We start from the raw sequence: 26,988 nt of genomic DNA on the forward strand, positions 1-26,988 counted from the left end.
CCCCTTCTCCTCCCTCACATAAAACCAATACTGCCTGCCACCATTCATACCAAGTACAGAGATGACAATTCATCTCCTCTAACAATTTCTGTCTATGGGTGGAGGATGCTGGGGCTACTGTGTTAAGAAGGATTCCAAATCAGAACTGGTAAAGGGGAAGGAGCTGGAGCCACAGCATGTTTGTACTATGTCTGTCTTCCCTGGTCTGACTTTTGTGGATGGATAAAATATTGAGATTCTAGTTCTGACAGATTCTTCCCTCTAAGATTGCTGCTCAACTTGAATCTGGGGGTATAGAACACAGAAACCTAAATATAATAAAATTGGAATTAGAATTCATAATACTAATAAAAGTCATGACTATCAATTAAATGCCTACTAAATGTCATGATGTCATGTATTTATATAAAGACCTACATGTAAATTTCCAGTCCTAAAGTTTACTTTTGTTGTTGTTGTTGCTGTTATTGTTGTTGTTGTTGTTGAGAGGTACTCACCACTGAGCCACATCCCCAGCCCTTTTTTAATATATATTTTTTTTATTTATATATTTTTATTTACAGACAGGGTCTGGCTAAGTTGCTTAAGGCCTCACTAAGTTTCTGAGGCTGGCTTTAAACTCATAATCCTCCTGCCTCAGCCTCCCCAGCCACTGGGATTATAGTCATGCACCCCTGCACCCAGCTCCTAAAGCTTACATCTATATGGGGGAACTATTATTTTTCAGATGAAGAAACAAATCTCAGTCAAAGTAGTAACTTGACCCAAAACACACATCTAGTAAGTAGGTAACTGGGACTCAATGCTGAGTGTGTCTGACTAGCGCCTGGTTTTCTTCCAGAGAAAATCTTAAACATAAATGTGGCAGGAGAGTCCGCTGCACTAAGGAGACCTCCTGTGAAGTGATGAGGGTGTGAGCAGTGCTCTCCCTACATGGGCTACACTCATTTTTTTTTTTTAAAGAGCAACATGACAGACGGAATAGCTCATTATTAAATAATTGGGTCCTTTTCTGCATGACAAAGTGGGAAGGGAACAAAGAACAGCATGGCCAATATATCAGAGGATTTCCTGACATTCGCCTAAAGCAGAAGAACAGGCTGCCCCTGTCTCCTCCATGCCCTGGGCTCTCCCAAGCCATGGCCTGACATTATCAATGTTCACACCTGTTAGCCTCAGAGGGTGCCCTGCGTTCCACAGCACCGGCCTCTCAGCTCCTGGAGAAATCGTTTCACTTCATTTAAGCAAAGGAAAACCCCCACAGAGTAAAGAGGCCCTTTTCAGCTGGTTCATCAAGCAGTGCCTCTGAAGGTGGGTTTAAGTCCATTTTCAGAAGCCAGGCTCATGGTCCAGGTGTTGGCAGGGCATGGCTCACTCAGGTGTGTCATTCACAAGATGCCAGCTGCTGGCAGAGCCTGGAGCTCCCAGCAGGAAGGACCCCTGTTCTGATGGGGGCTTAACTAACTCTTCAGAGGCATGAGATACAGCCACATTTCCAAGAATCTTCCACACATTCGATTTCTGGGCTGTGCCCAGCATTTATCTTCATGTGTCCATCATCGTTACATCACCCAGAGCATTAAAAGTCAGAGCTATGGGGCTGCTAGCAAATACACTGCTGCTTCTCCTCACACTTGGCATAGATAGAAAGACCTCCTGTCTTGGTTGTTAAGACCCCAATGGTTTGGCCCAGGCCAAAGGTACGTCTTCCTGACCCCACATCCCACCACTCTCAGATTTATTCTGTCCATTCTAGTCTCAATGGCCTCGTCTGTGCTCTGGTTGGTTATTTACCAAATATGCTCTGCCCCAGGACATTTGTATATGTTTGCTCTTTCTTCCACATGGAACATTTTCTTCTAATAGCTGCATATCTCCCTCTACTACCTCATCACCTAGAGCATCAGTGTTTTAACTTGTTACAGACACCTTCCCTTAGTCAACTTTCTGTTCCTGCAACAAATACTTGAGATAAATCAACTAAAAAAGAGGAACTGTTTATTTTATCTCATAGTTTTGGAGATTTCAGGTCATGACTGAATATCCTCCTTGCTTGGGGCAGGGAAGTAAAAAGTGGAAGACACCACAGTCCCATAATCCTCTTCAAAGGCACAGCCCCAAATGACCTGAATCTTTCAACTAAACCCTCTCTCTCAAATTCCCACCATTTGCCAATAGTGCCATGCTGGGGAGCAAACCTTTAATGCATGGAACTTGGGGGAACATTCCAGATCCAAACTGTAGTATTTCCTAATCACACTCTTCCCTAACCACCAAATAACACTGCCTTCATTGTTAACACAATCTTTCTTCCCTGTATTAAAAATTCTTGAGGGCTGGGGTTGTGGCTCAGTGGTAAACACTTGCCTAGCATGTGTGAGGCCCTGGGTTGATCCCCAGCACCACATAAAAACTAAAGAAACAAAATAAAGGTATTGTGTCCATCTACAGTTAAAAATATTTTTTTTAAAATTCTCGATTTATTATTGTCTATGCCAACAGAAAACAAACTCTGAGAATATGGAATTTGTTTTGTTCTGAATGCCTAGAAGTTTCTCAAAAAAGCATTCTCTTCATCTTTTCCATTACTATAATAAAATACCTGAGACTGGTTAATTTATTATGAAAATAAATTTATTTATTTAGTTTATTGTGTAAGAGTCTGGTAAGTCCTGAAACATGGTGCCAGCATTAGGTAAGGGCATTCTTGCTATATCATAAGAAGGCAGAGGACATTACATGATGAGACAGGGCAAGCATGCTAACTTAAGTCTCTCTTCTTTTTGTTATTAAAGCCCTAATGCCATCATGGGGTCCTGTTCTCATAACTTTATCTAATTCTAATTATTTATCCAAGGCCCTACTTTCAAATACCTTAAGCTTCCTGCACGTCAACTGTAGGGGAACATATTCAAACCAAGATGATGAATGAATGAATAAAATATAGACCTGGAAAAGACAGTGGTGTTTAACCAGTAAGTCTGTTTGATTTTGCTACTTAACCTGCTCTGGCTTCACTGTGTAGTGATCTGTACAGCCCTTAGGCACCTTAGGTTGCCAGGGCTCTTCCAAAAGTTGCCTCCCTAGACCGAGGTGAATTCTTCCACTCTCGGTTGCCATCTTGTTTCTGTGGCAGCCATACAAGGCCCCACAGACCCTGAGCAACTTATGGGAAATAAAGTATCCTACACTCTCATAAAACAGTAAGAGCCAACCAACAAACAACCCAGAGAACCTAGCTTCCCTAAGTTACTATTTTGGAAGATAACTGATTATTAATATTCAAAAAGCTTTAAGGGATTTTTTTTTCCCAAAAGCAGGCTATATTTAGTAGCAATAGTTGAATATGTTAGGTGAGTGCATCTCTCTGCTAGCCATGGAAAATGCAGATTTTAATATAAGCATGAAGACTATTCGCTGTGATTATCTACATATATCCATGCTTTATACAAAACCCAAATTAAATGAAGAATAACATTTTCTAACACTAGTTTATTTCTATACTAAATACAGCAGTACTGAAAAGCCTTTATTTTTTGTTCAACATTTTGTAGCATTTGCTGCACTGAGCCTGGTGGCCAAGTAGGGGTTTCAGAGCAGAGAAATAAATAGACTTATTCCTGAAAGGAGGAGAGGAAGGTGGGACTCCCAGGGGAACCGAGCCTTTGTATTTGATGAATGAGTCTTTTTCAAGTATCTCTGTTGTTTGGTTGTTAAAGGAAATAGAGATGTTTTCCTCACTGTCCCCAAGTTCATTGTGTAAAATTTGCCTTGTTTGGGGACTCCATTATTTTCCTGGCTGTGAAATGTGGAGTGAGAGGGGTTTTCAGGATGTTCTGTCTGGAGCTCCTCCCAGGGGAGGCCCTTTCTTTGGCAACATCCTTCCTACAAGAGTCGGGGATGGGTGCTCAGTAAATGAGACCAAGTTCCATGATATATGGAAGACAAAAGCCATGGTGAGGAGATATAATGTTCAAAAGGACATCTCCACGTGGACTCTTCTTCACATTCTTACCACTTCACATTCTTACCACTCAGGCAACAAAAGATTTAAGCTATGCTACCCATTTTTGTTGAGCTGATGAGAGTTAGATAGGTCTAAACAGATGCACTGTAAAAGTCTTTGTGGATTCAAAGTTAGAAGCACATAAAACAGCACTGTTTGTGGCTTCAAGATATCCAGTCTCCCCACCCCACCCCCCGAAACTGCCATCTAAGTAAAGATACACCAAGTCCCATGGGTCCTCTGGCTGCGCCATCTTGAAGGGGCCCCTAGGTAGGCCTGCCTCATGCAGGACAATATTCTGCCCACTAATTCCTAGTAGGAAAGTTAAGTCCCAACACAGATTTCCACACACTCTCTTTTCTCTGAATGGCAGCAGCAAAACTGACTGGGTCTTGCCAACCCATTTGGGACAGCTGAAAGCTTAGAGTGGTATGATCCATCTGACAAAGAGCAAATAAGGCACAAAGGGCTTCCTTCACTTGGAAACGTAAGGATCGGGATTATTCTCAGGCAAATTAGTGTTCAAATGCGAATGCTCCAAGTGGAAAGGCTTGTCATTGGTGTCTCTGTGGAATCATCATCGTCACCTTCCTCATTTCAGTTTCTCATGAACTTATGACACCAATATATGCCTCTAACAATAGAAGTCAAAAGAAACACTTTGGAAAGATCTCAAAAATAGGGAGGTTGGCATAACAGGAAGGAACTCCGATCATCTATTTACAAAGACTATAATTTTTAAAAAAAATAAGTGATCCTAATAGAGAGTATTAAAAATATTTAAAATAAAAGGCTATTTTCCCTACAGTAATGCAGATTGACATCATAATTAAAATCAAAGCACACAGCCAGGAGTTACTGAAGCCAGGAACCGTGGGGAGCAGTTTACCTGCACTATTTTAATGTGAGCACCGTGACATCCTGAGATTGGTACTGTTATGCCCAATTTACCAAGGCAGAAACCAGCTTGGAGAGGGCACAAATGGCTTGACAGAAATCATTCAGCTGGTATGTGGTGGAATCAGAATTTAAACGCCGGACTTTTGGCTACTGTCCTGAGTGTGTAGTTCACATAGGGCGGTAGAGAAAAGAAATAAATTTGGAATTCTGGGTTTCTATTGAGGCAGCAACCTTTTGGAAAGGCATTAAGAGTTTGTTGTATCTTGCTCTGAAGTGGTGGAAGAGGAGAGAAGATTGAAAGAAAATATTATCAAATAATTGATTGCTCCCCGGGGGGAACCATGGTTGTTCCCTCTCACACTACATCAAGATATATTTTTTTCATATCAAAATCCATAGACACAGAGTAAATCAGCAGCTCCAGGATTCTGAAAGAAGAACACATTCCAGTCTGTGTAGTGCTTAAGTGCACAGAACCTGGCTCTAAACTCTGGATTCGGGTCCTGACCCCAGTACACATGAACTGTGTGACCTTGGGGAAGTGTTAGCCTCTCTGGGCCTCCATTTTCCAACCTGTAGAATTGAGATAATAGCAGAACATCCTTCCCTGAGCCACTCTGAGGATTAAATGAGTTAATATTTTCCAGTGGCTCATAGTGTACACTCTATTAAGATTGGTTAGTTCTAGTGCCTACACTGGAATAACCTTACTCAAGAACTGAAGGACACAGATGGCCAAAAAGGTAAGTGTTGTTCATGACCGCCTGCTAGTCCACAAATTCAAACTCAAGCACTCCATGGTTCTTGTTCTCACAAGTGTTGAGGGTCTACTATGGTTTAGATCTGAAGTATCCCCAAAGGTCCATATGGTAAAGGCTTGTTCCCCAGAGTGGCAAGGCCTGGGTGATAGAAGCATTGAGAGGATGGGTTAGTGAGATCCCTTCAGGTCATCAGGGCTATGCCTTTGAAGGGGACTGTGGGACCCTGGTCTCTTCTTCTTCGTCCCCTCTTTCACTTCTGGTTTGCCATATGCTCCTGCTATGCTGTGATGTCTCACCACAGGCCAAAGCGCAATGGGACCAACTGATAATGGACTGAAACCTCCAAAACTATAAGACAGAATGAACCTCTTATCTTTATGAATTGGTTATCTCCAGTATTTGTGATGACAGCTAACAAAATTTATTTATTTGCTTTACTTTTTTAATAAAAATTATCTATTAAAAATAATTATTTTTATTTTGTTTCTCCCTTTGACCTGACACATTAAACCTGTGCTTACCTTCCTGCTTGTTCTTAAATGAACCATGGATTTCTTTTTCTTTGTTTTGTACCCAAAATAGTACATTTTAATGAAGTTAATTAACAAGATAATTCACGGAAGCATAAGTACTCAACAGTTGCCAAGACTATTTCGATGATATTGTGATAGTTACAGAATCCTAAAAGTGGCCCTCTGAGGTGGTTGGCTTCAATTCACCCTCTAAAAGATGCTTCCACTTCATTACATTGAAATCTTTTATAGACTCTCAAAAGTAGAAACTGATTCTAAAAATGAAGTTTTCCCTAGAAAATTCTACATTTAAAAAGCTTCATATACTGCCTGGTCTATAGGAAATGCTCAATAAATGTCAACCATAATATTAATATTCGTGTTATATCATGGGGTGGCCAACACCTTGCCGGGGAACTCTTGCCTACTCTGAGTTATAAGCCTCCAAAGAACTTAAAGTCTGAAATAATTAGTAAAGAACAAAATACAAAGTCAGAATTATAGTTTTAAAGGATGGAGCATCTGCTAGACTCAGCCCACACAGGACCTAGAGCCAGACAATTATAAAATGTTTCCCGTGGTTCATTTAAGGGGGTACGTCAAAGGCAGGGCTAAGGTTTCAGGGGTGGAGTCTTGCTTCCTGATGTCTTACAGTCAACAAGTTGATTGGCATCTTTGCAGGTTACACCCATCTCAGAGAGGCTGTGTGACTAGATCAGGTCACCCCATCTCTGGTACTGCGTGGGACCTTTTTGAGCAGAGCTGAGGGTGAGTTCACATGTATTGGGCGATCTTACCCTGTGGGATTGCCCCAGGAAGTTCCCAATACCAGATTTTTCCACTCACTGGCTACAAGGCTGAAAACGTCCTCACGTATAGTTCATGGATGGCTCTTGACAGTGGTAGATTGAGCCATCCAAACCCTCTACCTCCCAAGCCTGTGACTATCAAAAAAAAAAAAAAAAGAATAGTCACACTGGTCTTTAAATGTCCAAAGCACAGAATTTGAGCTGCCTTTCTTTGACATAACAACTTTGCCAGTCTGTGTGCCCCTCGGGCATTTCCAAATGTCACAGGGGCCTCTCTTGTCCCCTCAGGAAAGCATGCCTCTGACACTGGCCCTGTTCTCCTCCTGGGGCTCCCCCGGCTTTGGTAGCCTATCATGGAAATATCCTCCCTTGAGACTGTCTGTTTTCTGTGAGATCACAGTCATGTTTATAGTCACTTGACCTCTGAAGAAGGGACTTGAGGCCTAGCAGGGGCAGGGCCTCACTGTAATGGAGGCAGCTTTCTGGAAGTTCTGTGGCAGTAGGATGTGGAGCAGGAACTACTGTTACTCCTTCTGCCTAATGGGGCTCAGGACCCACAAATGCAGGCCTTTCCACATCCATCTGGCTCTAGGCTTGCTCCTCCCCAGGAGGTCTACCCGGGTATCTGTACCTGTCAGGGTCCACAGCACACACACCCCAGACCCTGGGGTAGTGGAGGGTGATCCTCCCACCACCACTGTGTGCACCTGTGCCTGTGCACGCGTGTGCCCACACACAGTTCTAAAGCTGTGCCTTGAAGTGCATCATAGAACCTGTTGCAGAAGAGGATACTTCCAGGAAATTAAAAAGTGAGTCTGTTTTCCTTCCTGGGGAAACAACAGCCCCCTATCAAGAGAGATGGTCTTGCCTCTTGGCCCCCAAAGAAGAAGCTTACATCAGAATATACATTTAGGGTCACAGTCAGCTCTTCTTAAAAAATTGAGTTAGGAGGCTGGGTGGTTGAGTGCTCGCCTAGTACCTGTGAGGCATTGGGTTTAATCCTCAGCACCACATAAAAATAAAATTAAGATATTGTATCTATCTAAAACTAAAAAATAAATATTTAAAAAAATTCAAGTTAGGCAGTCAGCCCACAGGACACCTCAGTCCAGAACATCCAACTTCAGATACTGTTTTAGCACATTTCGTCTTTCCCTTACTTACATTGCTATGATTAAAAAGACCATTTCAGCCCTGAGGTTGAATTCAAGTCCCTACTCTAAGGAGCTCTAAACTGCTTCTAACTATAATTGATTAATTTAATTTAGTCTTTGAAGCTTAGTGTATGAGCTCAAGGTCTCTCTATAGAAAAGACAAATATGTCAAATATGTGCCCACTTCCCATGTCCCCAACCTTCCCTCTCTGCCTCTGTGTGTGTGTGTGTGTGTGTGTGTCTGTCTGTCTGTCTGTCTTTCACACTGAGTGAGTAAATCAGAGAGTGGCAGAGGGCTTAAGTAGCAGGCTCTAAGTTCCATCCCCAGCACTGTAAACAAGGGGCAGGGAGAAGGCTGCCTGCTGGATTTGTCGCTCACACCTTGACAAGAAGGGCTTCAGTGGAGTAGAGTACAAGGATGAAAGCCCACAGGGAGAGGACCTTGGACCTACGGGGTAAAGGGACCTATGGTGTCATTCTTAGTGGCGTTTCCTCTGCAGGCTCTGACTATAAACCAGTATGGTGAATCCATACCAACCCTTAGACCTTCCCATAATCCTAATCCTCTTTAAAGTCGGCATAACTTTTTTAACATCTTGTAATGAAGATACTGTGGCTAACCGTTAAAACACATGAAATACATAATTTTGTGACACGTCAGGTGTGAACATCATTACTGAAATTTTAGAAGTAGAATGGTTAGATAAATGAGAACAAGGATGCTATTACTCCAAGTCACCAAATATGTACTCACTGGTATATCAGATGGGGGGAGGAATCCTTAAAAGAGTAGGACCCAGGCTTAGTACCCTCTCTCCACCTCCACTCCCTCACCTGCTTGTTGAGGCTCAAGGCTTGTTCACCTTGCAGAGGAAGGAGCTGGCTCTCACATGCCTCAGAGAAGCTGGCCCAGCTTAGTACATTGAAAGTGGAGGTGGGAGTCCCCTCTCTGAGGACAGACTGGAAAACCCAGCTGTTGCCCCATTATGTGGAGCCAGAGGACAAAGAAAAGACATATTTGAGATGAAGTATGGAGGAAAAGAATTGAGAAACAAAGTGTGAAACCAAAAAGGGGCCCAGAGAGGAGTAGATTAGAAAAGGAGATATACAAAGGGGTGCATTTCTGAGCTCTAGGTTCCTGTTTGTACTGGTCGACTAGGTGCATTTTCAGGTATCCAAGGAGGATGGTTTCCTATAGTAACAGTACTGGGAGAAAAGGCTCCCACATGCCAAATAGGATCATCTGATAGGATCAGATTTGTGTTGCTTGGAACTGTGATTGATTGCAGTGTATCCCTCAGAAGGATATGCTGGAGTCCTAAAACCTCATACCCATGAATATGACTCTATTTAAAATTAAGGTCTTTGTAGATATAATCAGGTTAAAATGAGGTCATACTGGAGTAGGCTGGTCCCTAATCTAATATGATCAGTATCCTGATAATAAGAAAAACAAATTGTACATAGGTTAACACAGAGGGAAGATGGCCTTGTAAAGATGAGACAGAGTTTGATGTTTTGCTAACATGAGCTAAGAAAGGCTTGGGGCTACCATGATCAGGAATAGGCAGGGAAGGTATTATGGTTTAGATATGATAATGCAAGTTCAAGTGTAAGATAATGCAAGAATTTTCAGAGGTGAAACAATTAGGTTACAAGAACCACAACCTAATCAGTGCATTAATCCACTTGAATGGATTGACTAAGCAGTAACCACAGGCAGGTAGGGCGTGGCTGGAGAAGGTAGGTCACTGGGGGCGTGTCTTTGGGGTATATATTTTGTCCCTAATGCTCTCTCTCTCTCTCTCTGCTTTCTGGTTGCCATGTCCCTAGCAGCTTCCCTCGTCCACACCCTTCTGCCATGATGGATGCTTCATGTCTGGCCCAGAGCAATGGAGGCAGCTGTCTATGGACTGAGACCTCTGAAACCATGAGCCCCAAGTAAATTTTCCTCCCCCATAGTTGTTTTGGTCAGGTCTTTTGGTCATAACTAAAACCGAAAAATATTCCCCTAGGAACTTCAGAGGGAGCGTGGCAATGCCCACGACTTGATTCCCCACCCCCCAGAACTGTGAGAGAATCAATTTCTCTTGTTTGAAGCCACCTGGTATGTGGTACTTTGTTAAGTAGCCTTAGGAAACTGATGTAGGAACTGTAGACACTTTCTAACCTGTGATGTATATAAATCTATATAATATGTCATCATTTTACAAATGTCTCTGAGGATGACACTTTTTAAAACTCCCAACCTAGAAAAAAAAACTCACAATCCAAATCAATACCTATATTTATTTTTCTCTCCCAAGTAATTAAACAAACTTCAAGTGGCAGGTGAGGCCAGCTTCCCTTGGTTTCCAGTGAACAGCATTGATAAATCAGGACCGTTACATCTCTTAGAAAGCACTCTGTTAAAAAGCAAATTCTGAGTGTTGTGTTTACTAAAGTGATACCATATGTTGGTTGATTAACAAGTTGTCATAATATTAGAAGTTCTTGGCTGATTGCAAGGAGGAGCATCTGTTTGCTGAATCCTTTATCTAATGTGTGCACAGATATTGCTAGGTTTGGCACTTTTCCTAAATATCAGATATAAATTCCTGCAGTATTTAGCCTTCAGAGAGTCACACTGATGCACTGTTGGAGTTTCAGGTGTTTATTCTGAGGAAACCAAATGAAATAAGGCCAGATTAAAAAAAAAAAAAACAATAAGTGTACACATGAGTGTATTTGTGTCATTCACAATTGTTTGGCCACTATACCTGACATCTATGACAACTAATGTTTATCTGAATGTCACCTGCATAGTAATTTATGAAGAAAAAAGAAGAAGAAAGAAAATTTTCTTTTGGAGTTATTTATTGCTTCACTTTGGGTAAATATTCATAATGCCTTCTACTTATACAGTGACTTACATTTAACAAATGGTTCACATTAGATTCTCACAACCTTGGAAAGAAGGCAAGGAATCCTATCCCCATTTTGAGGGCTGGAGGTAGAGCTCAGTTGTAGAACATGTGCTTAGCATGCAATGAGGCCCCAGGTTCAATACCAATACTAAAAAAGAAACAAGAAAATGGAATCTGCAGCCCAGTGGAGGTGAATCCATATGATGTGGATGTGGAACAACCAGAATATACAGCCGGGTCTTCTGAGCTCCACCCCTGCCCCTGCTGCAAACCCCATGAACAGAAGTTCAGGAGCTGGTTGTAGGTGCCATGAAGGGATCTAGTCATGGTGAAATTCTTGAGTTTTCCTTTGTACTTTTTGGCACCTTCCCCTCCTTTGATAATTAGCACATATTGGATTGCACCATTTTAATTTCAGCCAGTAGATCTCTTTCCACTGCTCATCAAAGCAGACATGAAATAAGTTAAGGGGTGGGGGGGAGGCGAACTCTTCTTGTGTCACTTCAGTTCAAAGGTAGACTTATATCTCAGTTCCATCTTCTTTGAAATTTCTCAGTACCCCTGGTTTTAGAACGAAGTGCCTCTGATAATGACGTACATATCATCTTTTTCTTTAGCTTAGACTTTTTGTCCTCAATTTTTATGACATAGCGGAAGGCTTTGTTATGGAGCAGCCTTTTAATGTTTCAGAGAAATGGAGCATATTATGAAAAATGGGGTATTTCCTTTTAAGTATTCCAAAATTTAGCCCTTCATTTAAACCATAAGTCGGGTGTTACATTTGGGCATTTCATCTTATTCCTTTTTGCTTAATGTAGTGGTGGGGGGTACTTTTCCTCTACCCTCAAACTCATGATGTGTGTGTATGGGGGGGGTGGATTAAACTGATAAAAGACAGATTAACAAAAGAAAAGGTTTACCTTCACATGCATGTAGAAGAACTCTCAGAAAAGAAGTGAAAAACCTCCACAAAGCAGTGAGGACTTGAAGTTTACATACCATTTTAACGAAATGGAAAGATAAAGGAGTTTGGACTTCTAAGAGCCATAAAGGATAGGAGAGTAAATACATGGCGGGTGGGTGTAATAGCAAGGCCCTGGGTTCAATCCCCAGCACCACTAAAAAAGAAGGGGAAAAAAAGTAAATATCTGGAGGAAACAAATAGAAGATAAGGGTTGTTTAGTGAGGCTTGTTATGCAGAGGCAAGTTGGTGGCATTGCCATGGTAAGAGTCATCCCCTCTCCCGGGTCCAAGTGAAGGGAAAAGGACACTTCACAGTGGGAAATTCATGACCTTCTTTTAGGCAGAAAGTGGTTGGGCAAAGACTTCTTCCTGTGTCCTCTGTTTCTCGACTGCCTTCAGCTGAAAACAGCCCTTATACTAAAGGGACATATTTTGGGGGCAGAGGGGGGTATGTTCTGAGGCCCACGACGGTCAGGCCCTTCCCCTTTTTCCAACCATGTCCTCAATCTCTCAGTTCCTGGGCCTGCTGCTCTCACTCTATGCTTCCCTTCTTCTGAACCCATGTCCCTATTAGTCTGTCTGTCTATTACCACTCCTCCTTTCCAACCGCAGCCACCCTTCAACACAAGCCCGAATCTATTTCCCTATTCTAAGGACACCCCAGACCTCCAGCTCCCTCCGGTGGCTGCTTCTAAGATCCGAGGCTACCCTTGCCCATCAATTTGACAATCTTCCATTTAGCCCTTGAGATGTTGAGTGGCAGTTTTCACAGTTATATCAATATCTGCTGTTGTTATTTAACTTCTCACATTTTCTTCTCTTTTATGTCCTTAGCCTCAATTCTTCTTCTTTCCCTTGTCCCCTGTTTCCTGGAATATTGATTTCTGAAGTATGAGCCAAGGAAAATCTGAACTGAAGCTCCCCCAGAGTTGGGGTTGGAAAGATAGATTCCTGGGACTGACTGTGGTTCTGCCAAATTGACTTCTCAGGTGGTTCTTCTGCACAGTGAAGGTTGGAATCATTGACATAGACCACATATGTCTTCACTCAGGTATTCAGACAACAAGTTGTTGAGCACACATTAGGTGCCAATATATATATACTGGTTCAGGCAGACCTGGTCCCTTATTTCTCAGAATTTCTAATCTGGTTTAGAAAATAGATGATGCACAAGGATTTAAAGTGTGATGTGGGCTATAAGGAAGAGATGTGAAGAGCCTTAGGAATATCTCAGAGGAACTGTTGTCAGGGTCTGGTGTCAAGGAATACTTCCCTGAGGACCGAGAGTTGAGACCTAAGGGAGAAGTCAGACTTGGCTAGGGAGGGAGGCACAAAAGAGAGACAGAAGAAATCCCATATATGAAGACTCTGAGGTGGGAAAAATCATGGCCTCTATTTTGGAGGGACAGTATCTTTGTTCATGTTCTGTTACTGTAACAAAATACCAGAAACAAGTAATTTATAAAAAATAGAAGTTTATTTGACTCATGATTCAGGAAGTTGGGAAGTCCAAGAGTATCATGCTCAGTATCTGGTGAGGACCTTCTCGCTGCATCATAAAAAAATGAGGCAGAGAGCATTATCTGGTAAGACAGAGCCATCATGCTAGTTTGAATCCCTTCCTTTTTTTATAGAATCACTAATAACATGTGCAAAATCCTTAATTCAATCCCAGAACTGAAAAGAGTCACTAATGTCATCATGGGTCCCCACTCATGACTTCATCTAATCCTAACTGCCTTTTAAAGGGCCTGCCTCCAAATATCATAAACATATAAATTTGCAGGTTAAGTTCCTAACACATGAAACTTGGGAACAACTTCAAACTAGAAAACAGTTTTCTGAGGGAGAGAAGATGGCTTTGTCCACAATGGTAGCAGTAGGATGGATTCAAACAGTACTTGGGAGATAGATTATATGGCATTTAATTAATAATTGCATCCAAGAGTGAGAGGAAAGGAAATGTCAGAGAAGTCTTTGACTCTTCTTTTGATAATAATCGGTAGAACCATACAACACTGAAAGAGGATCAGGTTGTCAAGACAAAATTACAAGCTCAATTCCGGGCGCAAAGATTTTGAAGCACCTATGAAACGTTCAGTATGTCATGTCATGTACTTTTTCCTATTTGCAATGAAGAGTGGAATTTAAGTGGGCTCTGAGAGAATTGTGGAGTTTAGATCAGAACCAGTGGAGATCCAGTGAGAGGATCCCAATATGCTCATCTAGTGTTGCAGTCAGCTTTTCCACTGCTGTGCCCAGAATACCTGATAAGAACAGTTAGAGGAGGAAAAGTGTACTGGGGGATTCATGGTTTCAGGGGTCTCACTCCATAGACATCTGCTCCATTCCCTGGGGCTTGAGGTGAGGCAGAACATCATGGCAGAAGAGTGTGGAGGAGGGGAGCCGCTCAAGACATGGTGATCAGAAAGCAGAAAGAGAGACTCCATTCACCAGATACAAAATATACACCCAAAGGCACACCCCCAGTGACCCACCTCTTCTAGCCACACCCTACCTGCCTTCAGCTACCACTCGGTTAATCCCTGTTAGGGGATTAATTCACCGATTCATAACCCAATTACTTCACCCCTAAGCTTTTTTGCACTGTGTTACATGTGAGCTTTTGGGGACACCTCACATCCAAACTATAACATCCATCCAAGGGTGTCTTGATGCTGAGTTCACAGTTCTTTTTTAATCTGTTTTCAAAAGTGACTGCTCTCCGGGGAGATTATAACGGCCTTGTTTGTTTTCATTTTCTCTAGTTTAGGAAATAGGTTAGGCTCTTTGCATGTATTTACGGGGGTTCTTTTGGTTGTTCGTAGGCTTGGTGTAAGTAGACGTGTTCTTTAATCTGTAAACACAACCAGCATTTTTGAAAACAAATTCATCACTTAGGAATGATCCCAGATATACCCTCATAGATAGGACAGAACATCCGTGTAGAGAACAGGTTAAAAACAAGAACATTACATTTTGTACTAAAATTGTAGTGCTGCTGGTAGAAATTCTTGTCTGGTGAGGGATTTTGGGAGTCTGTTTGCAAAGGCGAGTTGGGTCTTTGATGAAAATTCTCTCTAATTATGCAAGGGTTTACATTTCACAGGACTATTCAATTATTGCCTAATTTCTGAAAGAGAAGATCACAGAAATTCTCCTTATTCTCCTCTTCCTCTGATTTTTCTTTCTCCCTTTTCTATTCATCATCTGCTTCCAATTCATCTTCAGAAAAGAGAATAATGAATTTTTTAAAAAAAAAAGAAATGGGGCTGAATTACTCTCTGTGTCTTAAAGATAATTCCCCAACATCGTTATTCTCTACATTTTGAAAATTATGTAAAAGGCTTTCTAACAGCACAAATGATAGAATGTGAAAGTAGGTTCTTTGATTCTTCTCATACACTCCGGTATGAAACACCCCTCTGCAAAATTCCCAAGAAATGTTCAACTAGCCTGTACTTGGTTATTCTTAGCAGCAGGGAGCTCCCTCTCTATTTGAGGAATAAACCAACTTTTTTTTTTTACTAAATCAAATTATACAGAATATCTTTCTATAATGAATGAAAATGAGCTTTCTCGCTGACACTGGTTCTGCTCCCCACAGCAACACAGAATAAATCTGTTCCGTATTCTACATGACAAGCTTTCAAATATACTGAGACAACGGCCCTGTCTCCTCAAGCTTTCTCCTCTGCAAACTAAATATCCCCACGTCCCTCAATATATTTCTTATGAGATAGTAAGACTCAGTTTCTGCCTTCTCCACCATCTTTATAGAAATTTGTCCCCTCTCAGCCCTCTCAACTCAAAGTTACCCCTAAGTGACATCCACTCTCTGACTAGCAACATGCACAGAGACACAGACACCTCTTAGTTATTCTTGGGTTTATTTTGGTGATGGACACTTCAGTTTTCAACAGGGGACAGTGCGTGGAGTCTTAAGGATAGATGTTGTTTTTAAAGCTCTGACAAATTTTCAGGCAGTTGGGATATTTAATTACGGTTTAAAACCCAGGTGGTTTTTCACTTGTGGAACTTGAAATTTGCCAAATCCCAGTGGAATTACTAGGTCATAAATGGTGAGGGGAATTACATTCCATTAGAGTGTGGATAAAATTGGAAGATAGTCCTCTTTTCTAGTTTTTATGTGGCCGTTGTACCTTCGTCTGCTTTTAGGAACAGCTGTTATAACAGATGTTCATTTTAGATGGTATCATTCTTTATTTATTTATTTTAGTATACCTCACAGAATCCTCTCCATGAAGAGATGTTTTTGAAAGCCCAGAACTATTTTTCTAATGCAAATAAGTTACCTAGCACTTTCGGTAGTTCACCTCCACTGTCTAAGCCCCTGCCAAGACAGTCAGTTACACATGTAGGGGTCTCCCATAAAACCACACCCATCTTCACCTCAAGATACTCAGGCACCAATGGCTGTCCAGTGAAGGCTTCCAGATAGCTGGCAGAGGTCACTAGCCAACAGAGTAGTGCTTGGCCCCATCAATCAGAGTACAAGACTCAAAACCAGGAACTTAGGATTGTTGTTTTTCCTACTTATCTTCACTGGTACAATTTTATCTTGCCACTGTAGATACTCATTAAAGCCAGAGGAAATCAGAGGCAGGCTATTGAACCCTGCTCCTGGCTAGTACTGGGACAAAAAAAAAAAAACTATTAGGATCTCATTACCCATAGGAGATAATATCAAGATGCATAATATTTACAATGCTACTCTCTGAAAAAGGAAATGGATGTATAGGCTAAACTAATCTTTCAAACACTGTTGTAAAAACTTGACTGGAAAGAAAGAGGATCCTCAAGATGAGGCTCCTCGTGTTGATTTCTGGTCTCCACTAATGCATGATCATAAAGAGGCATTCCTTGCTGAGGAGTGAAATCTTGGGATCACCATTTACCCAGTTGGCACTTTGATGGAGGTCTTCATATTTCTGTGTTGGACTTGGTAAAACCATGGGCAATCCTACTTCCCAGGTGATATTGATGCCCCAATAAGATATGCTTATGTGTTAACCCTGCAGGATAAGGGATCTAGCTGAAGTAGTTACAAGTACCTGTCCAAAAATATCATTCTGTAGTCCAGAATCCCCTTCAAGACATTCTCTTCTACATTCTCTTTCTGAGTCCTGAAGCTCTTTCTTTATTGCAACTATTATTTTGTTAGTTTTCATTTATTTTAATAAGTCATCTCTGTTTAAAAAGTCATCTGTCAGCTTTTTGCTACTGTAACACATACTTGAGAAAATCAATTTAAAAAGAAGAAATGTTTATTTTGACTCACAGTTCCAGAGGTTCCTGTCCGCATGGTTGATTAGCCCCGTCCTCTTGGGGACTATGGTGAGGCAACCCATCATGGTGGGAGCACATGACAAGGGAAGCTGCTCACCTCATGACAGCCAGGAAACCAAAGAAAAAAGAGGAGGGTATTGGCCCCACTATTCTCTTCAAGGGCATATCCCAATGACCTAACTTCCTTCCACCATTCTTCACCTCCTAAAGGTCCACCACTCTCCAGTAACATGACAGGCTGGTGACCAGTCCTTTTACATCTGGGTCTTGGGGGGACACATCCAAACCATAACATCCTCCATACATGTGCTTTTAAAATCAGACAAAATCCTACTCCTGTTCCCTGGTTTACCAGACTTAAAAGATGAATGCCTTTTGACCCTCCATTTGAAAAGTGAAGAAATTGACCTATCTATCAAAATTTATCATATCTTCCCCTTGATTTCCTAATGCTTGTTAGCAAAGTTGTTTTTAAATGGGCCTTGTTCATAAAATTTAAGTTCTGAAGTCTTCATTCCTATCCATTACCTTAGGTTTAGTTTTAGCCCCAGATATGTTCAGTCCTCAAGGTAGCCCTTAGCCTACTTTTTCAATTGTTTCTTGCATGGTTCTTCCAATATTTCCTCAAAAGGGCTCACAGATCTCACAGATACTATTTTCCTGAGCTTTTAAGTTTGGAAATCCTTTGCCTTTTTACCTGGATGACTGTGTTGAGTCCAATATTCTCGAGTCTCACTTTATATCTCTGAAACTTTTGTACCTATTATCCACGACCCTCCAGAACTGACTTTTCCCCCTGGTACCATCTGATCCATGTCTGTCTTTTCTTAGCCTCTATTTATTCATCATATAGAATTCAGTCCTTCTTTGCACTAAAGCTTCTTAAATTTATCTTTGGAGATGATTTCTCTTTTATTGGCTTGGATTTTTACAGAGATACTTATTATTTAAAAGTTGGATCTCCTTGGTTTTTCCTCACCTATTATCCATTTTCCACTATTTTTTCAGTTCATTTTACTCAGTTTCTTCAACTGCACACTCTACAATTTGGACTCTGTGCTCAGCACTGCCTGGTCTTCCCTACCCCTCTTTCCATGATGCCTCTTTCCTAACAGGACTCTATTTATGTGCCTTCAGACTTTCCTCACAGCCCTGGTCTGCCAGCCTGGCCATTCTCCTTAGGATTTGCTCATAAACAATTTCTAGAAAACTGATTGTGGATCCAATCTTTTACTCTATTTTTCCTAACCCAATCCTTCTTTCTTGCTTGACATCATGAGTTCACTAAGCTCCTCTCTCTCACTCTTTTCTCTTTTATACTTACTCACATAATCTTTGTGGCTGACTGAGTGAACAGTAATTAAGGTCCCCATGAGTTCTCCTTCTTCCTGACTCTCAGACATCTATTTCCTCTCTCAGTCGGTAGAGTTCAGCTTCTAAAAACTGTCGCTGGTCTATTCTTCTCAATCCCCCTTCATTAATTAATATGCTCTGTGCCTTAAAAATATTTCTACCTAGTTTTGAGGCATTAGAACTCTCAACAAAGAAAAAAAAATTAGTACCCTTGGGAGTTCAGGGGTAAATCCTGAGGGAAATGACCTCAATTTCTTTAAGTCCAGCACTTTAATCTTAAAAAATAAGGCAGTATTTCTATTCAGCTCCATGATAGCCACATTTATTTTGAATACATTTGTTTAAATGCTTTAAATAACTTAGCTATTAAATTACTTAATTCCCCCGCCCCACTACTAATATTTGAGTAAAATTGAAGCCATATAGAGATAAGATTTAATAATAATGAGGTTTCAAGTTCTTTCTAGCAGACCACTAGAGATTCTCAGTGGTGTGAAGATCACAGCCATGAATATATTGCATGTTAAAAAGGGCCCCTTATTCGAATCTTTGAATCTCTGGCCTCTGGTATATTACCAGGTGCACACTTGGTGTTCAGTAATCATTTGTGAAACTGACTGCAAGTAAACTTGCAAGTTTCTTCTTAGATACATTCAATAGGCTGCTGCCCACCAGGGCTTATTCTTGGGGCTGTTCTATCTGAAATGAAATTGTTTCTTGCATTAAAAGAAAGGTGGAGGTTGGGCATTAAATGTAGTCATTCCCTTTGTATCCATAGGGGGCTGGTTCCAGGACTCCCCATTGATACTAAAATTCATAGATGCTTAAGTCCCTTTTATTATCTATGCATACACTCCCCTAATCATCTCTAGATTAATTATAATACCAAATACAATGTAAATGCTATGTAAATTGTTGTTATACATTGGTTAGGGAAGAATGACCAGGGAGGAAAAAAGTGTGTATGTATTAAAAAGATGAAATTCTTCCAATTCTTTTTAACTGACAGTTGATTGAATTTCATGATATAGAACCCACTGATATAGAAGGCTGCTAATAACATGTGCCTATATTTTGATTGTTGGGAGTCAGCCACTGATTTCAGCATTTTCTGGATATTCTTTCCAGACTTGAGATTGAACACTGCCCTTGAGTCTAGTCTCCAAGGGCTTGTTGTTTGACCAGCCAAGGCTTTAATTCCCTCACCTGTAACCTGAGAATGGTAACTACCTCATTGGTTTGTTAAGAACAATAAATGATGCTACCATGAAATTAGTTCATTTGCCACCTGATACAAAGCATGCACTCCTCAAATGGTGGCTGTCACTACTACCAAGTGATTAGCTGAAGGGGTAGATTTTGTCATATGTCCTGGGAAAGTCCAGAGTTATCTAGGAATTCCAGGATTGGAAGGAGCCATCCAGTATAACACGTAGAAGGGATAGAGAGATCATAGGAATGGGCCCACACCATTTTGTTTAAAAAAAATACTTGGAAAAATGTGACCCAGAGACTAAGAAAGCAGTTCTAAACGATAATCAATGGTGTTGATATAACAGTCCATCATTCCGATCATTAATACAATAACTTAAAATACTTTCATTCCTCATTCTCACCATGTATACATGTACATACACTGTTAGCCACGTAAGGGACAAAAAGTAATACTTTCTCCTCATTTACCACAAGGGTCATGACTGCTACCCTGTAACAAAAGGCAGATTAATAAGAGAAAAGCACCACAATTTTTTTTTAACTAAAGTTTTACATGACATGAGAAGGCTTCAGAAATGAAGACCCAAAGACCCCTAGAAAACTGTGCTTTTATGCTTAGGCTTGATGAAGAATTAGAAATCAGGTGGAAATAATGATTAGACCAAATGGGTCTAATGGATTTAATGGTGATAAACAGGGATGGCCAAGGGGGACTAGCAGGGCCTGTTTGTTCAGATTCTTCTTTGCCTCTCTTTGTAGGATTCCTTTCATCTGGATACAGGGCAAGACACCACCTGTCATAGGAGGGTCTTTTGACCTCAGGAGAGGTAGATCAAAGAATCCTTTATGGCCACCTCTCTCACACAAGTGGGGTGGTCAGGAAGAGACCTCCAGAATCCCAGGCATGGTAACATGGCATGTGATAGAAGCCGTAAAATAGCAAGCAGGACAGGTTTTGCCTCCAGAGCCCATGCCAGAGCCAGTTCTCATCCTTATTTCTAATGCCCTAATTTCTCTGAACAGCTTGGTGGCATGGAGACTGAGGCTGAGCTTCCCAGGCTTGGAACCTTCTCCTGGTAGAACGGTAAGCAGCTCTGAACTCTGCTGGACTTCAAAAGTGAGCTGTAGGGCTTTCCCATAGCAGGATTGCCCTGGCTGACAAACACAGGGAGTCCAGAAGTTTCTCCTACCCACAGATTCCCCCATATGTCCTGGGAGAGCCCAGAGCTATCTAGGAATTCCAGAATTAGAATGAGGATATCACGTCTAGGGGTAGGCAAGCTGCTGACCAGTTATTTTCTTAACACCTTTCCATCCTTTGGCACCTACTCCAGGAAATGCTGGCCAGAACGCTCCAATTAGCTACCATATGGAGAGAGTCTATAAGAAGGAAATGCATATTAGCCAAGTGCTCTGATGAACAGATGACTTCATGGACAGGAAAGGATAACAAGGATGTGGGTTTGTTACGCTGTCCTCTTAAAACGGTATCAGGTACTTTGTACCACAGAGTCTGTGTTTTCCATAGCACGATTTTACTCAGCTTAATCATTGAAAGACCTGCATTTTTACCCTACTAAGCTGGTCAGGATTAAGAAACATTTAATGAGCAGAATAGGAAAGTCCTCCACTTCAAGAGAGCTACTTATGATCTTATAAATCCTGCCAAAGAAATCCAGATGACCATCAAAGATGGAGGCAATGAAACTATAGAGCAGGAACATTTTCCTTACCCAGTGCTACATTCATGGCTGAAACACCTAAAACAAAAGAAGATTCACAAGAGGGAGGCACAGAAAGTTATTTAAGGTCTGTTTTGTGGGACATGGAAGCCATTGGAAATGCAGACCCAAAGAAACAGATAAACTTGTGTATTTTTATGGTTAGGTTTGATAAAGGAGGGACCGTCATGCAGAAGTCTGATTGGAAGGCATGAAGGGTCTGATTTGTAGTAATAAACTTAGCAAGTCCTATTTGTTCAGATTCTTCTCTGAGTCACGGTGACTTCCGAGGTAAGAATGATCCCCTTTCTTCTGGAAGTAGAGAGAGCACCCCTCACATGACAAAGTGATAGTCTGATTAGGCAGAGAAAGGTGAAGGGAAGGAAGGAGAGTGACCTTCTTGCTTCTGCTGTTTCCTCAAATGTCACGATGTTGTATCCTGGGGTTGCGTGTCCTGAACCCTGTCAAAACAGTCATTGTGACTTTATTTATCAGCACCACCCCCACAAGGTTAAGTGTTTCACATCCTATTGTTTGTGACCCTGGATTCTAAGAGAAGCATTTTGGGACAGATGACAAGGGGCCATGGGAGGGCCTTCTAACCTGATTTAAAGGTCACATCCAGATGAGGACTAACAAGATTCATAATGGAATTGAGAAAAGCACGGGGTCCAATTAGTTCATTCTGTGTTTGTGACCAGAAGTGACTTTTACAATGGATGGGGCTATGCTTCCAGCTAGACCTTGGGAAGCTCCTTTGATAGTGGCTAAAAGGCTCTGGCTGCCAAACTCTATCACTTAACTTTTTACTCATCTCCAACAAATCCTATAGCTCTGGTTTTTATAAGAGTCTTCTAGGACTTATCTGGAAAAAAAAATTTTTGCTGTGAAGAACTCATCATCTGATCCAAGATTTTAGATTGCTGTCCAATTTAAATAGTTGCTTGGCAAAGTGTTCTGCCATGATCCAAAAGCTGAGCCCTGGGTAAACCATGGAGTCTTTTCTGTGCCACTGCTGGCCATCTGTCCTGCTGAGTTATAAGTACAGCATTTGGTACTACTTCTTCATCTTCCCATGGTCAGGCCAGATAATACCTGTCTTCCTCTATCTACAGGGGAGAACTCTCTAAATTGTTGCTATCTAACCTGAACAAGAGCGATAGCTTCAATTGTTTTTCCCTGAGGAAATAAGTGAGCTGCTAGATACAGCTCTGTGCACTAAGCCAGACAGCTCTATCTAAGTCAGCAAGAGACGAGAGGAGCGTTTAGCTCCTAACATTTGACATATGAGGGCAGATCGCAGCACCTGAGGATGTTTGTTTTGGTGGTATTTTTACCCCTTTCAGCTTTTTTTCTTTTTTTTTAAGCATAGCCATGTACACGTACGTACTTTGGCCTGCTCATTTAAAAATTATTTAGGACTGGGATAACTCTGATTAAAAATAACAAGGCTGGGGCGACATAGTGGTAGAACACTTGCCTAGAATATAGGAGTTCCTAGGTTCAATCCCCATCTTCATCATCAACATCATTTATTCATAATAACTTGTTTAGAAAAAAATGAAAAGACTATACCACAAAAGAAGTCAAGGATGAGGCAGCAAAGCTTGAAAGCAGTTGTTAGATCTGTAGGCAGACCGTGAGTTTCAATCCCAGCTCCTATGCTTCCTAACTGTGTAACCTCTGTCAGGTTACTGAATGTCTTCATTTCCTCATTTGCAAAACTGGAATAATAATAATAGCACCTTCTTCATAGAGGATTCAATATTTAAGCGCATGTAAAGAACTTAATATGATGACTAACATATATGAGGGGACAGTGTTTGGATAGTGTATGGTTTAAGATTTCTAAGCCATATGACTTTCCACACCCAAGTTCTTAAAAGAAGTAAAGGAGTAAGAAAGAGACTGAAGTATCAGCATGGTTACTGGTAAAACTGATGTTAGAACATACAGCTTAGTATTAAAGCAAGTGTGGGCTTATATCAGTCAATTCTCCATCACTGTGACAAAATGCCTGAGAAAAATTAACTTAACAGGAGGTGAGGTTTATTTTGGTTCAAAATTTCAAAGTCCTCAGTTCATAATCACTTGGCTCTATTGCTTTGGGCCTGTGGTGAGGCAGAACATCATGGTGGGGAGTGCATGGTAGAACAAAGCTGCTCACCTCCGGGAGCCAGGAAGCAGAGAGAAAGGAAGGGGCTGGGGTCCCAACATCTCCTTCAAAGACCTGCCTCCTTTCCATTGGGCCCCACCTCTTAAAAGTCATACTGAACCTCCCAAGCCAGGTGTCTCTACCCCTCACTTGATCCTGTATTTTGATCTCTATTTTATATGCCTGTTCTTTCTCTCCACATGTATAACATGTCATCAATCTTGTCCCTCCATGTCCCTCAACACTCTCTATACTGTGGGGTTCACACTGTTCTCTCACATTCCCTGATAGTTCCCACCCCTGCAGAGGGAGACCCCACAGGGCTTTCAGAGAGACTAGAGAAGGGGGAGCCAATCCATGGGCCTTCTGAGACCACACCTGCTCCATTTCCCCCATTGCTTCTGTCTCCAGATTGACGAATTTCCTATTGCATTCAATTCAACAAGCTCTGAACAAGTGTAGCTGCAAACCAGAGCCAAAAGGAAAATGAGGCGGGCTGCTTCCTCCTCTGGCCTTCTTTCTGCTGGGCCACCGTGAGTGGGCCATACTCTTGTAGGGAAGGCCAGGCAGCTGTCCCCCAGGACTCTCTCCAGGTGGGCTTGGTACTACTCCCTCTGTCTTTTTTGTACCTGAGAAAGGTAGGAGTCCCTGTCCCCAGACAACAGCATTCCTAGTAGCATATTTTGAGCCCTGTCCATTCTTATTAAAATACTGAAGTCCCTTTACTAAGCCTCCTTCTCCTGCCAGCTTTACGGTGCCCTGTCTTCCTGTCCAGAACTCTGCCTGTACAAGCCATGGGGTAGCCATCCCAGAGCGTTTCCCTTGTTTCAGCTAAACCCAGTCATCCTCAGATGGTGGCCCCAACCCTGTGTTCTTCCCAGGCCCAGGAAACCTGGGCACAGGGCTTTTAGGGCTGTGAGTCTAGCCTGTCTGGAAAGCCAAGAATTAGCCGTTGGGATGAAGGACAAGCAGGTCTGTTTTATGGCATCTACCTCCGTAAAAGTGGGCAAAAACCGAGGGGAGGAAGAGGTCAGAAGGCAACAGAGGTCCTGAGATATGTGAACATGCTTCCAGAAGAGTCAGAAGGTCAGAAGGTCAGCAGAGCTGATGATGGCCAGGCACCAAATGAGTTTTTCCTCTTTGACAGGAGAGTAAAGAACTGACTAGGGTGGGGTGGGGTGGAGGGCAACCTCTTAGATCAAGGTGCCAGAAGGACAGCTAAAGGGAGATTGTGTCTTGTTTATTTTGACAAAGATCTAGGACCTGTTGAGCGGGGATTTTTTTTTTAAGTTTTGTTTTGTTTTATTTTGTGCTGGGGATCGAACCCAGGGCCTCAGACATGCTAAGCATGTGCTCTACCCCCTAAAGTGAGGAGCTTGATGATTTCATTTAACTTGTACCTGTTGAAGATCTGTTAGGAGCAGGTATCTCTGTTAAGTGCAGAGGAACTGAGACAGGAGTCACAAACAAGATCTAGGCCCCTGCCCTCCAGGGGCTTGCTGGCTACAGCAGGGGTTTCCAGCCATGTTTTCCTCCAATATGTAGGGCATCTAGAAGGACCTCTTCTGGGTGCTTCACATCCATCCCCTTCCTTCCGGCCCCTCTGAGAATCACCCGTCTCAGGCCCACATACCCACTTCCTAGAATACCAGACTGGCTGGGACAAACACTGGGTCCCACAGCCCTCCATCCAGAGGCACTGGTGAAGAAGGATGCAGGGAGGGACACTCAAGCCAGACCCTGAACAAGGAGCAGATAAATGAATAGGTGGGTACAGTGATGGAGGAAAACCTTCCAGGCAGGAGGAAAGACATGGCCAACACAGAGGAGTGAGCGGGACCAGGGGCCTTAGGGGAAGAGCAAATATCCTAGTGCCTCGTGCAGATGGGATTGCCAAACGAACTCATAAAAATAACAAATTTGCCCTCATACCACAGCATAATAACATGTTAAAAATTATTCATTGTTTATCCGAAATTCTAATTTAACTGGACAGCCTGTATTTTCCCTGGTGGCCCCCCTACCTGACCTGCAGTGTATCTGGTCATATCATATGGCGGTAAGAAGGAGCACCCAGAAACTCACAAAAGGCGGGTCAAGACACAAGAGGCGGCGGCTCAAAGCAGTAGTCAGTCTTGGGAATTTTTCCTGATTATTTTCTGGTTTTCTTTTAAAATGATTAGGAAAAAAAAAAAATGAAAGCATTGCCAAAGGTGGATATTTCCAATTGCTCAGGTGTAAAATTTCATATTCCAATTCCTGATTCCTGCTATACTAGATATTGGGGCCGGTTAGTAAAAGGAATTCTAATCATGCGGCATCCATAAGCATAAGAAGAAGTTTACACCCTTCCAGGGCAAGGTTGGCTTCCAGAGCAGGCTTTTGACTCTCTTGCCCTCTAGTGGTCGAACGCCCACATAGGGATTTGAGCTCCTCTGCCTTCCAGTGCCTCAGCCCCTTTGGTTCTCCCATGCAAAGGTGCATATCTAGAAAGATCCTCAGCACCAAAGTCAGGCAGAGAGGTGATGGGTGTGGAAGGCAGGAGGTATGGAAGGCTGTGCTGTCCCTGTGTTGCCTCTTGTTATTTTATGGGGATTCTTGGCTTGGAAGGGAAAAATCTGGCTCAGGGTCCTGGGGATTAAACCCGCCTGCTGTTGGTTGCCTTTGTTATCAATTCATTTATCCAACAAATATTTCTGGAGTAATATTTGTGTCTCATACATGCCAGGCACTGTTCTGGGTATAGGGCATGTGACACCTGACATATTCCATTATGACTGGGAGTTGATCCAAAGAGTTTGCAACAGGGTTCTGGGGTTTTCAGTTAAAACACGTTGAACACATGGCTAGTCATAGGCAGAGGTTTTAGATCTATGAAGAGATCTGCTTCAGTATTGACTTTTTAGTTGAGCTATACCTTCCTGCCACATCCTTTCTTTATAACTCCATACAGGGTTTCGACATCATTTTGATAAATGGTCATTAGACTTCTTGATAACGATTTATAATTTGGCACATGGAAATCAATCAAAATTGTATAGTGTACAAAATTACTGCCATGAGACGTGGTATGCCTAGAGCCAGTTCTCACTGAGGAAAAAGGAGAGCCTTGGCAGAATGTTGAATTTTTCATCCCTTTTTGTAAATCCTGAAATATTGTTATTGACATTTGAAACAATGTACCAACGGAAACCTATTAGGGCAATGAAGTCATTTTGCAAGT

The 26,988-nt window shown here is 41.9% G+C and overlaps 1 protein-coding gene across 11 annotated transcripts in view; it reads left to right on the top strand.

Annotated features, from left to right (window-relative positions):
- Positions 1-26,988, top strand: part of Kiaa1217 (KIAA1217 ortholog) — a 417,045-nt gene that overhangs the window by 87,632 nt on the left and 302,425 nt on the right. Inside the window, exon 2 of one of the 11 annotated variants that reach the window (XM_046442245.2) lies at positions 20,913-20,973. The exons of the other annotated variants lie outside the window; for them this stretch is intronic. The gene's annotated coding sequence lies outside the window, so the exon portion shown is untranslated. The remainder of the gene's footprint in view (positions 1-20,912; positions 20,974-26,988) is intronic. 11 annotated transcript variants of the gene reach the window in all.

The sequence above is a fragment of the Marmota monax genome, unplaced genomic scaffold (assembly GCF_021218885.2).
Source record: "Marmota monax isolate L192 unplaced genomic scaffold, Marmota_monax_Labrador192_F-V1.1 WCK01_AAM20220418_F8-fsc00072, whole genome shotgun sequence".
NCBI classification, from domain to species: Eukaryota; Metazoa; Chordata; class Mammalia; order Rodentia; family Sciuridae; genus Marmota; species Marmota monax.